Here is a 5,011-nt window from a genome sequence, read left to right as displayed (position 1 = left end):
CCCCATCCTCCCCCCGCCCTCTGGTACCCACCATTCTGCTTTCTATCTTTATAAATTGGGCTATGTACCTCATAAAAGTGGAATTTTACAGTATTTGCCTTTCTCTGACTGGAGCGTTTCACTTAGCATAATGTCTTTGGGTTTATTCATGTTGTAGCGTATGTCAGAATTTCCTTCCTTTTAAAGACAGAATAATGCTCCCTTATATGGATATACCCCATTTTCTTTATCACTGCATCTGTCGATGGATGTTTGGGGCAAGAACTTTTATATGGTTTGTTAAGCAATGACTAGAACAGATTCTGACTTGGTAGGGGCTCAACAAATAACTGTTGAATGCATTTTAGTTATGTTGAACATGAGGTGACAGTGAGCTCTCCAAGTGGACTGTCCAACAGGTGCTCCAGTATGACTGAGGACTAACGGTGAGGTGAGGGATGAAGCCCGTGGTGTGAAGGTACTCCGGGGCACAGGGGCGGAGCGATAGAGCATGAGCCTGGGCTCAACACAGCTGGGAACAGAGTCATGGAAGATGCAGGAAAGATGGTCTCAGGGTAGTGCCATGGGCTCAGAAACAATGGGATTTAAGAAGAGGGGCAACATCCAAGTCAAGAAGGATGCGGTCTGAGGGAGAAACACTGGGATTTGCGAATAGCGGTGGAGCTTAGACCTGAACTCAGCTCTATCCGATGTCATTGTCGACTTTGGAAATGAATTTCTATAGATGGTGGTGGAGATACAGGCGAGAACCTGAGATCATGGGAAACCTTCCTGAATCAGCCAGAGCTATAAATGCTACGCGCCGAGACTAGCAACGGCAGAGAAAGACTCATGAAGCACAGGTCATTCTAAGGCTTCATGGAAGCCTTGGCCTTGCGTGTGCCCCTAAAATGTGGCTGGGCTCTGTGCTATAAAGAGGAGGGAGAAGGATACCTCAAGCAGAGAAGATAGTGAGGAAAAGGGCTTGATGGAAAGGATGGAGGTGTGCACGGGGACTAGACAGAGATCAGATCAGTGAGGCAGAGGATAGGTCGGGGAAAGTGGGAAAATAGTCTCCTATCTAAAGTTGATTAAGAGATGACGATTGGGAAGCTTGAGTAATCTGCATGTAAACACAGCATCAAACATAACTCAGTAGCCACTGGGCACCAAAGAATGCCCAGGAAAACCAGTCGCTCTGTAAGTATAGCAGAATATTCTGTCATGGACACTGACAGCAGTAAAGACCAGGTTGCACGTGACAGGCATGCTTGGCTCAATTACGAGTGCGGCCGTTTCTGAGTCATGTGCTAGAGAATCAGAGCCTCCGCTAAGTGTAACCTGCATTCACTGAGCTGCTGAGAGCCCTGCCGGATGGCGTGTGGGCCTGCCTGAGTCTTGAAGCCCTTTCCTTTCTGCAGAACCTGGGGTGATGTTGGGCCGAAGACTGAGAACGTGGATGCCAGAGCTGCCACCATCTCACTCTCGGCGGTTTCTACACCAGCGCTGAGCTGCCAGCGCTCTTCTCTGGGGTCAGGCAAAAGTCTACACGCTCATACGTATCCCCTTCTGAAAAAGTGGTTGGGTAAATTCTTATGTACACCCACCAGGGTGGCCCCAGATCTCAAGGAAATATACAACAATCACTTTTAAAGGTAACATCTAGCTAACTCCCGCAAATTCAGGCTTCCTGGAACTGTTTATCTCAAGGAAAATGCCCGGAGCATTCCTACAGGATGTAGACGCAGGATCCAAGTGTGTGGAACGTGAATCCTCTGTACAGAGAACCAGTGAGATGCTGCCCCCCAGTGCAGGTACCATGGCAGAGAGTGTGAGGCTGAAGAGGCCAGAGTCCCTACTTGCTTTTGAGTACCAGGGTTTTCCTGACAGAGCGGAGAAGCAGGAAGCATCATCCTGTCTCCACCTCTTTCTCAGATGCAGCGAGGGAAGCCACGACACTGGAAGTGGCTTTAAACCTCTCCGTGCTTTTATGCTTGTGTTATGTCTGGTACCACTGTTTACTCCAGCCCCACAGCATGTTACTTCAGCCTATGGCTTGGCACCTCCGAGACCAGGTTTCTGGGAGCCTTATGTACAAAAAATAATAATAATAGCTGAACTCATTGATTGTTCACTGTGTTCTAAGTGCTGTTCTAAGTGTTTTATATGTATTTAAGTCTCAGTAATTCTGTGGGATAATTGTTCTGTTCGACAGGTGAGGAAATTGAATCACAGAGGGGTATCGTATCTTTCCTGGATCATCTAGCTAGGAATAGGTAGGAGCAGGAATTGAACCTGCCTGCCTCCAGAGCCTGTAGTCTTCAGGGAAGACAGCCCCAGTGGGGTGTGTGGGAGCCACCAGAGGCCAGCAGAGAGGTCAGCTGCTGACCAGTCAAAGTCCTAGATCCGGTTTCTCCCTGTTGGAGCAGCTGCCTCTGCTGCCTCAGGGAGGGGACTGCTGCCCTGCTGTATTACCCACGCTTGCCAGGAGGATTAGCCTTTTCCTCATGTCAAAACAAGCCAAGCAGGAAGAAAACTAACAAACAACTCATGGCTTCCAGCAGAAAAAGTTCTGTAGCTTCTCCAGCAGGAAGGGAGACCAGTGCTGTGGAGACCCGAATGTGCCCGGTTATGTCCTCGTCGTAGGCATATATTGGCGAAAGGGACCTGAGGGCCTTTGTTTTCCAGGTCAAGATACCGAGGCCTGGCCCATGTGGCACTCTGTCTCTGCAGCTGCCCCCTCCTTTGCTCCCCTCGGTACACCATGTGCGATTTGATAATGTTCTGGAGACCCAAGGTCTCTCCCCAGTTCTGCCGCGAGCTTACTCTGGGACCAGGGGCCATTCTAGTTTCCCATCTGTAGGATAATGAGATTGAACTTGAGCAGTAGTTTTTTAAAAAAAAATGTTTATTACTGCAGTGAAACAATTTTTTTCCAAATAAAACATTACTGATAGATGCAGAATAAGAAACAGTTAAAAGTAGAGTTATAAATTTTCAAAAAATAAACAAGGATAAAAAACCTTAGGCCAGTCAGACTTCTCTGCGAATTGTTCCCTGAGCCTGCTTCATGCTTTTCTGCACATCATTCCCGCCCCTTGGGTTGCCTTAGCTCCTTCCGTTTTTATTGAAGGATTTGGATTCTCCAGAACCACCCTCCACCCCATCAGCCTCTCTCTCATGGAGCCTCTTTGCTTCCAGTGAATCCTGCCTCCGTCTAGGTTTCTATTGCATTTATTAACTATTTCAATCATTGGGCTCCTCCATACTGCCTAGTGGTAGCTTAAAAGAATTTATGTAAGTTATTTGCACATACACATAATATTTACATATGTATAAATAGCATATGTTTGCATATGTACCTTCATGTATATATGTATACATACATGTACCTATAAATGCATATGTATCTATGTATACACATGCAGCCTTTATTTAAAGAAAGGCCGTGTCTTTGTGTTCCCCAGCACCTGGTACATGATAGGTCTCTCCAGTAAAGTTTTGATCGTGGGGATCGTCTTCTGTGTCATCCTGAGCATCTTGCCTATGTCAAGTCTCAGTAAATACTAGTGTTAGAGGATTGCATGATATGGTATGTTTTTTTACCTGGGGAGCGCTGGATATAACTCTGGGAAATGTACGTATTTTCTTACATCTAAGGTGGAGATGATGACGCAGGCCTTCCACGAGTATTTACTGAGTGCATACTGTATTCCAGGCACTATCTAGGCCCTGGGGATTCAGCAGTTTACAAAGACAGAAGTCCCTGTCCTCATGGAGCTTATACTGCAGCTAGTTTGAGGAAGAGCCTCTAGGGTTGCTGGAGGAAGACGGGAAGGAAAGAGTCCCTTTTGCTTGGTGAGAGGCAGAACCACAAGCCTGGTGGGGCTGCAGCAGGATGGAGGCCGCCCTGGTGGCCTGCATGGGGCACAGGGACTCCCTGGGCGGGATTTCTACTGTGAGATGAGAATAGGAGGAGGAAAGGCCACTTGGATTGGACTGAAGAGGCAGCGAGTCTCCACTCTTACACCCAGCCCAGCCACACCTTGCACCTGACCTTGAGGCTGCACATTCCGTTCCCCGCATCCACACAGCCGCTGTGGGCAGGAGGAACAGCACTGGGGGGAGAGGCTCTGTTGTGAGAGCCAGAGCCCCCGGCCCACCTGTGAGCAGAGCTGTGCCGTCCTGCTCCAGCCCTCCCAGGGTGTGGTGGGGGCTTGGCACAGGCACGGAGGCAGCCAGGCTGGCAGGGACAGATGGAGTCTCCTGGCCATGCGGAGGCCCACAGCCATGAGGGAACAGAAAGAAGAGGCTATTCGACACACCCCAGAGATCCCCTTCCCCAGCTTGTGCCAGAGGCAGAATGCTAGAGTCACTGAGCCCCCAACAAGTCTGGGGGTTAAGTTCCCCCACTAAGTGGCCTGGGGTAAGTGTTTGCTGAGGACTTGGGTTTTTCATAGCCTCGCACTGCAACAGTTGGCTCTTGCATCCCCTTTCTGCTTCCCGGAATGAGGGAGGGCAAAGCCCACACTGGCCTCTAGGCCAGGGATGCCTAACGTCCATGTAAGTTTGTCCCTCATTGAGGGTCATTTTGAGAAAGTTTTACTTGACCTTTACTATGCCTCAGTTCTCTCATCTGTAAAATGGGACTAGCTGATAATAATTGCCCCATGTGTGTAGTATTGATGGGCCAGGCACTAACTGTAGGCAGCAGGTGTCATATGTATTCCTGTGGTCTCAGTGCCTGGCCCAGTGCCTGGTGCATGGTAGGCTTTCGGCAAATACGTGTTAAGAGAATAGTGATCTCTAGGTTTGGGCCGAGGTGAGGGGAAGACTCGCCACATGCAGAGGCAGACAGGAGGGACATGCGCGGAAGGGGTAGTTAGGGACAGAGGGTGCATGTGGGAAGCAGACGAGAGAAGAGTGAGGCTGGAGAAGTGTACTGGGACCAGATGTTGGGGGGCCTTGAATGCTAGGAGAATTCTTTGGCGAGGCGTTGGGGAGCCATGGGGGAGTTTCAGGGCAGGGGAGG

Source organism: Pteropus medius, unplaced genomic scaffold, assembly GCF_902729225.1.
Source record: "Pteropus medius unplaced genomic scaffold, Ma_sr-lr_union100, whole genome shotgun sequence".
Lineage (NCBI taxonomy): Eukaryota > Metazoa > Chordata > Mammalia > Chiroptera > Pteropodidae > Pteropus > Pteropus medius.
Note: the sequence above shows the minus strand (reverse complement) of the source record.